The following is a 13,477-nucleotide window of genomic DNA, read 5'->3' as shown; positions in this document are numbered from 1 at the left end:
GACATGCGTTGGCTCCGGGTTTACTGAGAAGAACGACTTGGGGAATGACTTAACACTTTGGCTAGTGATGCCAGCTGCATCCGGTGTGCCCAGCAGGGAGCCAGGATGGGGTGGTGTGCTTTGAAGTTCCCCCTATGATAACTCAGTCGTGTGTGCAGAAGCACAGACCTGGTGATGTCTAAGGTGGCCGGCTGTACACTTTGTACAATTTCGGGGGCCCCGGCTAGGTGAATCTCGACGGCAAGAGATTTAAATCTTCTCCACAGTGTGGTGTATCGGCTATTCCCAGAGCAGGGAATTGTTGCTTGACAAGGGTGATCAGGCCTCGCTTGCCATCAGCACGTGGCAGCATGAAGACACGATACCGGAGAAGCGAACAGGTTCCACTGTTAATATCTCCTGGGGGCATGACAATGTTAATGCCCCTTGATCGCACTTTTGTGTGGAGGAGGGCTTCTTGTGGAGAAGCCATAGATGTTCCACTGCAGAATACTTAGATTGCGTGCCATGATGTTATAGATGATGGTTACATTAGAGACATCGTCGTATTCGGTTTGACTAGTTTCGGAGTCTGACAACTCCATTGCAAAGTCCTTGCGGGTTTGAGAGGTCTTTTCGGTTGTCAGGCTATCTCGGGGTCCACTGGGGGTGAAGACCCTTTGGTAGCTCTGACTTGTGTGTTTGGGCTTTTCTCTGGCCAGGCTGTTTCTGTGCATTGTTCTTTACTCTTAGGGCCCTTTGCCTGGCAGGGTCAGTTGTTCTGATTCTGGTTCTGGCACTGAATCAGCCTGGTTAGGCTTGCTTGTGAGGACATGGCCTGGGTTGGGGGGGGGGAGGGGATCTCATCCTGGGGGAGGGTGAGGTTTGGGGCTGTTTTGGCCCCTTTTCCAGTTTCCCTTCCTTTAGGACTGCGACAGGCTTAAGTCAATGCCGTCATGGCGACCGCGACTGCCTTCTTGGCCTCTTCACTCATCCTTCCCAAGGCTGTTGCCACTGCTGGGGACTACAGCATTTCAGCAGGATCGACATTTTCCCCCTCTCGAGGAGGAGGTCTTCTGCTTTTGGGGAGGACTTCGAGGTGCTGTTTGAACCTTTATTCCTGTGGTTCTTCTGCATTTGTTTCATTTTGGGGAACTGTTTGTCGGAGACTCCGGTTTCGGCTGGGGGCGGCTTCCTTCCTCTTAGGAGGTCGGGAGTCCTTTTCACTTTGTTTTTCCCCCGAAATAGGTGCCTGGGGGGGCGAGAACAAAGTTGGTCGCTTTTAGCAACCTCTTGCCGCTTGAGGGCCGCCTCTTTCTTGACAGAGCAAGCCAGGCTCCAGGCGTAATGCAGCTTGGCACATTTGGGACATTTGGCTGTTGTGTCCCTTTTTTCTTCTTTGTAGGCCTTAATGCACACTTTGTGTTGTTGCCTTGCTACAGACACCACTTTTTGGGCTTGGCTGTGCAGTTACCCTGGTGGTGTCCGTACTTCTGGCACTTAAAAACACTGCAGTGGATCAGGCACGTACATTCGAAGGTTGTAGGTACCCCAGTTACCTAGATCAAGGGTAGGGGTTTGGGGGTACTTTCATGGTCACCAGGACTTGCCTGGTTGGAATCTTCCCTTCGACATTCGGGAAGCCTCACGACCTGTTTGTGTGATGCGATCACTTCCACATCATATGAGATTGTAAAGCCAAGTAGCACCATCTTGACTCTCTTTTCCTTGGGATTGTGGTGAGAGGTCACTTTCCCCCCATCTTTTAAAGGGTAGCTTGATTTTTGGGGCTTGATGATCATGTCCTGATCTCGCATAACCTGGATCAAAAAACCGGATTTTGCTTTGGCTCTCCAATGCCTGACCATTTGGTAGGCATTTTTCCCGAAGCCTTCGGGTTTGACTGGCACATTGAACTGGGGGAAACGCCTTGGAGGTCCAGAGTTTCAGAGTTGACTTGGAAGGAGTCCCCTCTCTCCTCTCCCTGCAGTGAATCGGTCCTTACGATTCAGAGCGAAGGAGGACCGTACTGGCAAAGGTGTTTCTACGGGACGAAAAGGGTGGTCCCCAACCCGGGATAATGCCAAGAGAGCCACTATGACCTCTCGGTCGTGAGGCTTTTGCATAGTCGGATTAAAGAGATGTACCGCGCCCGGTCCCATGCAATTTCGGCCTCGGCTCTTACGCGTTATCGGACAGCAAAGCGCGCCCCTTTGTTTGATGCCACGATGCTATGTGCTGCATGTAGTTCGTGCCCTCCTAGCCTACTCTTTCCTATACGAATTTTCGGCATTAGGATAACTCTGTGCACACCTTTCTGGTGAACTGGGCCCCCATCTTCGGGCGTGTACTCGGACGTGGGCAGACCTTTTCTACCCGCAGAGGAGGGTGTGTCTGCGGGGCCTTAAAAGGGCCTCCCAAAACGGTGTGCATAGAGTTGCCATTCTATTTACTAGGGACTGGTCTGGCAGACCATTGATGACTGCCACTCTCTCTTTTTCGAATAGGAACGATAGACAGGTAGGAGCCCCCACTTTGTCAGGCCCTCAACCTGGTTCTGTCTAAATAGCTGCCGCTAGACAGAACACTAACTTCCCGCCCTGTGATGGGGGACTGCCTGGATAAAAGTTAGCTTCTCTCCCTCACTGTGATGAAATAGTCTGTGGTTGGCTGTTTCAGAGTGATAAAGGGAAAACCCTTACTGGAACGGGTGCAGGACCACCCTCTTCTCTCACTGAGGTGAAACAGCCTTGGGTGTTTAGAGAGAAGAGGGATTCACTTTGAAAAAAGGTACAGGTCCTCTTGAGGGATGGAGAGGAACTGCATGGAAAAAGTGAAAGAGCTCCCCCCCACACTGAGGGAGGAGCAAAAGTGTTCCCAACAATGATGTCCTGTAGGTGGAAGGGCATCCCCTTGGTCACCCCCCAGGGGTTCACACCTAACCATGTGTTTGCCGTGCGGGGCAGCCTTGTGCGCTGGGAGACAGGAGTCCGGGGAGGTTGAGGATGCCATGAATGAGTACGCCCTGCGGCTAGCAACAATGCCTCTTTGGTCCTCTTTTTCCGGAAGACAGGCGGCCTGATCCAGGCCCGGTCAGGCCAATCGGCTGGTTTTCCCTCGGGAGACAGGTTCAAGCAGTCATACTGCCATTGGTACTCACACCGTCCGTGAGTCCCGATGCAAACGTCTAACTAGCTGCGTATATCCACTCATCACCCCTGTTGCTGTTAGACATTGGTTCTAATACTCAGCTTCCCCTTGTTGGACTCCGTGGTGGGTGGGGGCGTGAGTGGATGAAAACAGGCCAACTACATGAAAATAAAACTAAAAAAAAAAAAAACACAGACAGATGCTAAGGGTTTATGACCCATGCAAGCCCAGACACGGCAGCCACCCTGAAAGCCATGCCTCCGGGTGGTAAAAGGAAAACCCCGAGCACAGGATGACACTGTCATGCCCGTTGCCAAGATGGTGGACAAGACAGAAAAACATCTAAATACATGTCTGTCCACCAGATTGTCCAACAGATGGGCTCACTGGGCCCGGAAAGTCTCTGAGCACCCCCCAGACGACCCCCTGATCGAATCGGGAGCACCAGCTGAACCAGCCCAAAAAGCTGGTGCCCCCACGAGCAAGCCCCCAAAACCGAAAGGGCAGGCCGAAACGACCGAGGCCCGGGGATCGACTCTGAGGGAGAGTCTGGACCCCAAGGTGTTTCCCCAGTTCAATGTGCCAGTCAAAACCCCAAAGGGTTCGACAATGCCTACCATGGTCAGGGCATTGGAAAAGCCAACGCAAAATCCAGTTTTCAATCTGGGTTGCGTGAGATCAGGGCAGATCATTCATGCCAAAGATCAAGCTACCCTTTGTTTCTTGCAGGAAAAAAAAGGGCTAAAAAATGGGAGGAAAGTGAGCCTCTCACCACTGAATCCCGAGGGAAAAAAGGGTCAAGATGGTGCTACTTGCTTCTCAGTCTCGTAAGATGTGGAGGTGATCGCATCACACCCACAGGTCGTGGAGGCTTCCCCGAATTTCGAAGGGGAAGACTCCAACCAGGCAAGTCCTGGTGACCCGAAAGGTACCCCCAAACCCCTACCCTTGATCTGAGTAACTGGTACAACCTAAAGTACGTACGTCCTGATCCACTGCGGTGTTTTAAGGCCCGAAGTACGGACACCACCAGGCTAACTGCAGAGCCAAGCCAAAATGTGGTTCTGTAGCAAGGCACACAACCTGAAGTGTGCATCAAGGCCTACAAAAGAAGAAAAAAGGGACACAAAGCCAAAGTCCAAAATTTGCCCAAGAGGCATCTGCCTGGAGCCTGGCTTGCTCTGTCAGGAAAGAGGCGGCCTTCAAGCGGCAAGAAGGGAAAAAAAGTGAAAAGGCCTCCCGACCTCCTAAAAGGAAGGAAGCCGCCCCCCAACCGAAACGGAGATCTCCGACAACAGGAGTTTCCCCCCAAAGAAACAAGTGCAGAAGAACCACAGGAAGAAATGTTTTAACAGCACCACAACGTCCTCCCCAAAAGCAGAAGACATCCTCCTCGATGAGGGGGACATATCAACCTGCTGATGCTGTAGTCACAGCAGTGGCAACAGCCTTGGGAAGGACGAATGAAGAGGCGGATAAAGGCAGTCGAGGTCGCCATGATGGCATTGACCAAGTCTGTCACAGCCATAAAGGGAAGGGGAAACTGGAAAGGGCCAAAACAGCCCCATCCTCACCCTCACCCAGGACAACACTCCCCTCCCACTCCAACCCAGGCCATGCCCTCACAGGTGGAGCCTAACCAGGCTGACTCAATGCCAGAGCCAAAACCAGAACAAGCTGACCTTGCTCAGGCAAGGCCAGCAAGGAATGCACAGAATCAGCTTGGGCAGAGAAAAGCCGAAATAAAAAAAGGTCAGACACCAAAGGTCTCCCCTCCCTAGTGGACCCAGAGATAGCCTGACAGCCGAAGAAGACCCCTAACAGCGAGGACTTCGCATGGAGTTGTCAGACTTGAAGACGTCAATCTGAATATGACGATGTCTTGATGTAACTATCAATTAGGAACATCATGGCACGCAATCTAAATATTTTGCAGTGGAACATCTATGCTTCTTCACAAGGAGTGCCAATTTCCCCCACGCAATAGTGAATCAAGGAGCATAACATTGTCATGCTCCAGGAGACATTAACAGTGGAAAACCCGTTTGCTTCTCCATGTTTTCATGCTGCCACATGCTGATGGCAAGCGAGGCCTGATCACCCTTGTCAGAGCAACAATTCCTGCTCCGCAATAGACAAGCACCGCACTGTGCAGATGTTGAATCTCTTGCCATCGAGATTCACCTAGCCGGGGGTCCCCCGAAATTGTACAATGTGTACAGCCGGCCACACTGTAGTACCTAGACATCAGCCAGGTCTGTGCTTCTGCACAGACCTGATAGAGTGATCATAGGGGGAGACTCAATGCACACCACCCCATCCTGGCTCCCTGCTGGGGACCGGATGCGGCTGGCTATCACATAGCCAATGTGCTTGAGACATTCCCGTGATCGCTCTCCCAATACCCAGGAGTCAACGCATGTCGGAGGAGGGTCCTAGACCCCATCCTGGCCACTGCGACTCTGGTGGAGAGGATTGACTGGCGTGTCGATGAGACCGTCACTAGTGACCATTACGGCACTTAATACCCTCATGGATAGTGGCCCAGCCGAAATGCCACGACCGAATCCAAGATGGAAAACAGACAAGGCCAACTGGCAGGCATTTCAGAACGCCTTGGCCCGCTGTCTGAGAAGCAATGAAACCACACAAAGTGAAAACGTGGAAGTGCTACAAGCCAGACTTGTAAATGCATTGATGAGGCAGCCGCACTGACCATACCCAAAACTCGGCCTGGGCCAGGAGTCCACAAAGACGCCTGGATACTTTAAAAAAAAAAAAAAAAAATAGACGAGATTAGGGAGGTCAAGCACAGAGTAAATATGTGCTGAAAACATTTCCGAAGGTAAAGAAACCCCGACAACTTAGCCCTCCTAAGGGAGGCTTTCAGGGATGCCAAGGAAACTGCCTGCAGAGTCAGGCAGGAAGAGTGGCTGGAATGTTGTGAGTCCTTTGACCACCATACCACCCTCTCAGAACTATGGCAATGGTCTAAGTGAAGCTACCAGCCGCTCAGCCCCGAGATGCACGCACATGACCCCCAGTAAGGTGAACAGACTGGCGCACGATTCTCTCCCCCCCTTCTTCTTCTCCTCCCCGCGAGAACAATGTAGCAACAGGCCTGCCCAGCCGAACTGAGGGCAAGACAAGAACGCCTACAACCAGACAGACTTGCTCATATCAGAGAAAGGGCGGCCAAACCTGATAACTCAGATGTTATCTTTTCTCTGAGGAAACTAAGAAATGCATATAAAGCCAGTTGCAAAAAAACACGACACCAGCGTGCTGATGGATCTTGTACCCACACATCATTATCCCACCTGGGGACTAGTAGGTTGAGCTTGCATTCCTGCCAACTAAAGGAACCAGGGAAGTACCGCCCACCATCTCTTTCCTCAGAGATGGGCCGAGAGGATGGTTCTGATGGTTTTCATGTGATACAGTGGAACCCCCATATGAATCACCTCCACGGGTCTCATCCAGGGGCAGCGCACAGCCATCAATAGCCACGCTCTTGAGCACAATACAGCCACGGGCACATCGATGGTAGTATTCCTTGACCTGGGAACAGCATTCTAGGAGGCCTGATCCAAAAAGTGATCTCAAAGGTAAGCTCTTGGCTTGGTATGGGACTACTTTAGGACACTAGAACAGCCAGAGGTCAACATTCCAACGGTACCTATCACAGCACATGGCACAAGAGAATGGAACGCCACAGGGTGGACGTTCCATCAGTCCAGTGTACCTCTTTAACACATTAATGCCTGTCACTCCTCAACATAAACGACCTCCCAGGGGGTGCAATGATCATCTCCTATGCAGACAATCTTGCTATATCTCCACGGAGATACCTGGCCCTTAAACAAAGCACAGCGTTGTCTGTGACCTCGTATCCAACGGAGTGTGTGTAGGACGGACTAAAGAATTCTCTGCAGCCCAAATCTAAAGCCAGGCTCTGAGACAGAGAATTCAAGGCCATCACGTCCAGTGAAAACCATGTGGTAAGGGACTTGGGATGGGTATATGTGACGAACCCCTCTAACTTGGGGTTAAAGATAGAACGGTCCCTCTCTCCCAGAATGGAGGTACAGTATCTGTTGGACCGAACTAAAATTAAGGACCATGTCCGTTATGAGAGCGATGAGTGGAAGACACATAGAGGCCAGACACAGAGTACTAAGACCATTCTATGTACATGCTGTCAGGCCCTTTGTAGACTATGCCTCCCTTGCTCTGATTGGCATTAAGAAAAATAATAAAAGACCAACTTGTTTTTTTTGCGACCATGTACACCAAAACGAAAGCTGCCAGGTCATTACTGTGGTTTGGCCCCAAGGGGGGTGAAGGTCCACAACCCCTACTTGGAGGCAAACCTTCTCCCTGGCCTCACGAATTCGATTCTAACTGGCAGCCACAATTTTTAGATACAAAGGACTCATCCAGGCTCCCAGCGACTAAACAAGCCTAAGCAATAAAATAGTCAGACGCCTGTAGACAAGTAAGGAGCTGTCTTGCAAAAAATCGCCTCAGATGTCCACCACAGCCAGGGCGTTAATACATCCATCAGCTCAAAGAAACGCTTCTTGCCAAAGGGTATGACTCCCCCCCCACCCTGACTGTGTCAAAAGCCTCCGCCGTGGGCACTACAAACTCGATAGAGTCTCGGTCATGAGATAGCAACCAAAGAAGGAATATTCCACGCCTAGCCTAAAGGCAGAAAACCTAGAGGGTCATTGAAAATCCATCACTCTCCGGGATGCAGATACATTCCACATCACGATGGATCTCGGTCGATACCCCTGACCCACACCTGCAGGTCACCGCCGGCACTTCGCGCAAGGTGCCACACAATCCACTGAGGGTAACAGAATCAATGCCTCCCTCAGCTAAAGCAGAGGCAAGTTGCTATCATGGGCAGCACTCGAGCCACGCGTCTGTGACGGGGGTAAGGACCAACGTGGTCATACATCTACAGCTACTCCAAAGGAACTCCATCGAGCTTCTTCAGCCAGCACTCACCCACGTGACACAATATCTACCTTCTGTACTACCATCCTCACACTGGCACAGAGGATTCTTCGCACAGGGTAGAAGAATGATCATAAACTGGGTTCCCAGCCACATAGGGACAGAGGGAATGAGCTGCTGACAGACTAGCCGAAGTGGCAGGCGGTATGCCCCCCTAATCCCATGTAATCCATCAGAGCCGAACATTCACTTAGAAGAGTGTACGGTGATGGCAACCTCTTCCGCCCTCGCAGCTTCGCAGAGAGGAAACGACGATTTCCTCCTCGGCCAGCTCGGTTACTCAGACGCACCACCCGGTCTATAAACCCCTACTGGCACCTCTGAACTATCATAACAACAGTGGGATACCGAAGTCATTCCAGCACCAGAATGGCCTAGGCACCACTGTTCATGGCAGACTCATACACAACTCTAATAGAACGTGACACGAGAGGTGTTGCATGCATGCGCAGCCGAACGCACTACTCTGTACATTACTTAGAGAATTGTGTGCACACACGCAATTCTTGAGACAATGGACCGTATATGTAACACAGCTGCGACCGTGCTGGTAAAGAGATTATTGCGAGATGTTACACCACGGCTATACAGGAGCGCCCGGCTGGCAATCCCACCGCCACGGTGTAAGCACTGAGTCGTCAGATATTACAACTATGACGCAGCCCATCAAATAAGCTGACACAGCGGGCCTCATAAAGTGAACAGGCCCCGGGCGAAGCCAGAACTAGTGCAACTAATCTCTCAAACGAACGCACACGAACGACCATGGAAGAAGGCCGACGCCAAGAAGAGCAACACGAAGATGACTTCGAGTGCGATCAACCCAAGGAGATGATGCCTAAAACACACCTACCCACAACATGGGCCACACCGCAAGAACAGATATAGCCAAAACCACGGACCAGACAGAGATGGTCCACCCATTGAGGAGCAACTCGGTAGACCGCCTCGAGGGCGAGTCGCGCATAGGTGGCCGAGGCGTACTTTCCGGGCATCACAAGCACAATTGTCATACATATCCTACATTGTGCTTCAAATGGCGGTCCGTCACGCACGCATCTCCCATGCAGCGTGCTACCTAAGTTTTAGACACCGCCGTGTCCCCTGAGGCTGTTTTGACGGTAGTGCCCTCGAGGAAAACCAAGATGACCTGAAGGACACCTTCCGTCGCCACCAACACCAGCCAGGTCTAGACCCTTCATCTGCACTTAATCACAATAGAAAACAAAGCGACACTTTCACATTTATTTATGAATGAATCATGAAATAACACGTGGAAAAATCAATAACAGAACTTACGTAACTAATATACAAAAGAATGATTAATCATAATTCAATAAAACTGTGGGGCATCAGGTACTAGAAATCGGAGGTTAAAACAAGAATTCTATAATGAATTAAGTACATGCAGTATACAGTACGAAAACAAGATTAGGTGTGGAGGGGACACACACACACGGCACAAATACATTCATACATATAATGATATATATATATTATATATATATATATATATATATATATATATATATATAGATATATACTTTATTATATTATACACACCAAACACATCACACACACACACACACAGACACACACACACACCACACACCACACACACACACACACACACACACACACACACACACACACACACAAACGCGTGTGTACATGCATGAGCAACATATACATTCTTCATCCCACCTGGTTTAATAAAGATCCTAATCTGCCTTCCCCTCCTTTTGGCAGATTTTTTTTTTTCAGCATGCATCATTCCTAGCTAATCATATACCTTTTTATTTCATACACATCACACATAAGAGTACAGCACATTTTTGCGTTACTTCCCCCTAAACCCCCACCCCCCCACCCTAAGCCTCATAAACTCATTTGCTGCCTATGTCTGGGGCCTGATCTTTATTTCGCTCTTTTTCGGGGGGTAGTTGTAGCCTCGCCAGTAGCCCCACATGACCTCCAGCCACTTCTGGCTGTTGGGGCCCTCCTGGTCCTCGTCCTCGATGTGCACGGTGTAGCAGCTCCTGAACCACCACACGCTCTCCCACCTGCGGGGCGAATGTCAGAATAATGAATGGGAATGGAATGATGTAAACCATTACATCACTATATATATATATAATATACTAGATATTTACTACGATAAGAATATATATATATCATATTATATATAACATTATGCCACACACACCACTATCAAATATGTATACATACATCATCATTATCTATGTGTATTCATCATGTAACTATATCCCACAGTATTCTTTCTATATGTATTTACTGCTCACACCCACAACCACACACACACACACACACACACATACACACACACACATATATATAAGGCCACTGTGCCCTAGTGGTTAGAGCTTCGGAGTTAAAGATTCTCAAGACAACCTAAGTTCGAGTCACCGACCGGTACATTGTTCCCCTGGGCAAGGAACTTTACCTCGATTGCTTACAGGTAACCTGATCATGGATATGTGAAGCCATGGTTAGCAGGTAATGCTTGTGGTTTCATTCAAGAGCAGAGAGTGCACTCAGTGGATGAACCACACTGGTGAGCAGAAGAATACCATCATATAGGTCACATTGGTCAACAGACTTACACTGCCAGAATAGACACTGGCTACTGAAGAAAGGCAATGGGAAAACCCACTTCAGTACTCTCCCTAGCCGACAATCCAATGGATCAACGGTCTCAAAGGAAACACTTGTGAACAGCATGAAACGTCGGAACAGAATTGCCTACATTTTCACGTGGTCATGAGAGACATATAGGTCCATGGCACACACAGGTGGTCAATTCTGCATACATCGTACTATTGGAGACGTGTGTGTGTGCCTATATATATATATATATATAATATAGATATATACAATATATTATATATATATTATATATATAGATATATATAACATATATATTATATATATAATATATATAATATATATACATATAGATATATATATAGATATATAGATATATATATCTAGATATGTATTACCTCTAGATAGTATATAGATATATTTATATATGATATACCTTTACTAACTTCATATATATATATATAGAGAGAGAGACTGAGCAGACAGAGAGAGAAGAGCAGAGAGCAGAGAGAATTACTTATATCATATATATATATATATACCTTCTATACTATCACTATACTATACTATATATCTATATATATATATACTAATTCTCTCTCTCTCTCTCCTCTCTCGCACTGTCGCGCTCTCGCTCTCTTATACCTTATCTATATTACTATATATTATCGAGACCTCATTATTGATCGATATATACTTATAGCATTACTGCTTAACATATAATATATATAGCATTGAGATACTTATATATAGAGATAGCATCAGTAGACACTATATAATATATAATACCGATAATACATAATGATATATATATGGTATATGAATATATATATATATTATATATATATATATATACATATTCGTCTACTATACCTGTATATATACTTACGATATATTATAATATATCATACTTATATACTATATATTATCTATATATATATGCACACACTACACATTATCATCACCACAGTACAGATAGTTTCAGCAATTGAACCACCTGTGACCAATGACCTATCTGTCTCTCAGACCACCGTGACTCATGTAGCAACTTCTGTTGCCGAGCAGTTTCATGCCTCGTTGACACAAGTACGTTCACTTTAGTGAGACCCATGATCATTGTTGCGATAGGGAGATGCGCGACCTACGAACAGTAGGTACTCCCCATTGCCTCTTCTCAGTAGCAGTGTCTCATTCACATAGGCAGGAGGTAATCCTTGGACCATGACCCTATGATGTAAGTCTCTTCTCGTACTCACCACATCATGTGGTCAACCACTGAGTGCCTCTTGCTATTGAATGAAACCAACATCCATTAACCTGCAACCATGGCTTCCACCCCTACTCCATTGATCAGGTTTACCTGTACTAGCAATGAGGTTAAAGTTCACACTGCCACCAGGGGACCACCAACCTGTACCCGGTCAGGTGGACACACACGAACGCCTAGGTTCCTTGCGTCTTAGAATCATTTAACTCCGAAAGCTCTAACCACTAGGGCACAGGGCCACTTATATATATGTGTGTCGTGTAGTATGTGTGTGTGGGTGCGCTTGTGCGCCCTGTGTGTTGTGCATAAATACATATATAGAAAGATACTGGGATATAGTCGTACATAGATGAATAAATAGACCTAGATCAAGTATGTATGCTATACATATTTGACTGCTGTGCGTGTGAGCATATACTCATTGTCTATATGATCTATACTATTTACCTTATCTATATTATATATATCATACATATACTATTTATATACTATATACTATACAATGATGTTCTACATCCATGTCCATTCCCATTTCATTATTTCATGACATTCGCCACGTACAGGTGGGAGAAGCGTGTGGTGGTCAGGAGCTTGCTACCACCCGCTTGCACTCATCGAGGACGAGGACCAGGAGCGGCCCCAAACAGCCAGAAGGGCTGGAGCTGGAGGTCATGTGTGGTTGGGGCAGGGCTACTGAGAGAGGCTACAACTACCCCCGAACAAAAGAGCCCCCCCCCCCCCCCCCCTAGGGAAAACTAAAAACTTTTCCAAAAAATATAAAGATCAGGCCCAAGACATAGGCAGCAAATGAGTTATGAGGCTTCGTTTAGGGGAAGTACGCAAAAAATGCTGTACTCTTTTGATGTGTTAAATAAAGGTATAAATTTTGTGAATTAGACACAGGAACACATGCACACGCCTGAAAAAACACACAAAATATGCCCACAAAGGAGACGAGGGGAAGGCAGATTAGGATCTTTATTAAACCAGCGGGATGAAGAATGTATATGTGTGTGCCTCATGCACATCGATCACACACACGGTTCACGTGTGTGTCGTTGTGTGTGTTGTTGTGTGTGTTCTGTAGTGTGGTGTGTGTGTGTGCGTGCAGTGTGTGTGTGTGTTGCGTGCATGTGACTTGTTGTGTGTGCACTCATGGATATATATACGTATATATATATATATACACTATAACTAATATCTTCACGTACATATACTATGTCTGTACATATATATATATATATATATATCATTATATGTATGAATGTATTTGTGCCGTTGTGTGTGTCCCCTCCACACCTTGATCTTGTTTTCGTACTGTATACTGCATGTACTTAATTCATTATAGAATTCTTGTTTTAACCTCCGATTTCTAGTACCTGATGCCAGTTTTATTGAATTATGATTAATCATTCTTTTGTATATTAG

At 47.4% G+C, this 13,477-nt stretch overlaps 1 long non-coding RNA gene across 1 annotated transcript in view; it reads left to right on the top strand.

Annotated features, from left to right (window-relative positions):
• Positions 1-13,057, top strand: part of LOC119583621 — a 21,584-nt gene extending 8,527 nt beyond the window's left edge. Inside the window, exons 2-4 of the long non-coding RNA XR_005229714.1 lie at positions 3,596-3,598; positions 4,261-4,265; positions 13,003-13,057. This is a non-coding gene — a long non-coding RNA (uncharacterized LOC119583621). The remainder of the gene's footprint in view (positions 1-3,595; positions 3,599-4,260; positions 4,266-13,002) is intronic.
• Positions 13,058-13,477: the final 420 nt, after the last annotated feature.

This window comes from Penaeus monodon, chromosome 17 (assembly GCF_015228065.2).
Source record: "Penaeus monodon isolate SGIC_2016 chromosome 17, NSTDA_Pmon_1, whole genome shotgun sequence".
Lineage (NCBI taxonomy): Eukaryota > Metazoa > Arthropoda > Malacostraca > Decapoda > Penaeidae > Penaeus > Penaeus monodon.
The sequence above is the reverse complement of the archived record's forward strand: the minus strand, read 5'-3'. Positions and strand labels throughout refer to the sequence as shown.